Genomic DNA, 344 nt, shown 5'->3' with positions numbered 1-344 from the left:
TGTGGCAGGGACTCCCACTGTCCTGGCAAGCTTGCTGTGTCTTTTGTCACTGGAGACTCAATAGTTGAGCTGCGAATCCTTAAGTAACCCAAACACTTAAGGGCTGTTTGTTCCAGGGAGGCAGCAGTGAGACAGAAGCTCTTGGTGACTAGGCCTGTGCCTGGGTATGGCCCCATATCCTATCTAAATGTCACTAGCTTGTGTAGGAACCCTTCAAGATTAGATCCTCCAAATTCAAGGTACTCGGCCTAATTATTTCTTAAGAAACTTCGCTTTCAACTGAGAAAGGAATGGATAAGCCCAGAGGTTTTTAGTCACCAACTTAAGATCCCCATAAGGAATTT

The sequence above is a fragment of the Rattus norvegicus genome, chromosome 19, assembly GCF_036323735.1.
Source record: "Rattus norvegicus strain BN/NHsdMcwi chromosome 19, GRCr8, whole genome shotgun sequence".
Lineage (NCBI taxonomy): Eukaryota > Metazoa > Chordata > Mammalia > Rodentia > Muridae > Rattus > Rattus norvegicus.
This window is presented reverse-complemented; position numbering follows the sequence as displayed.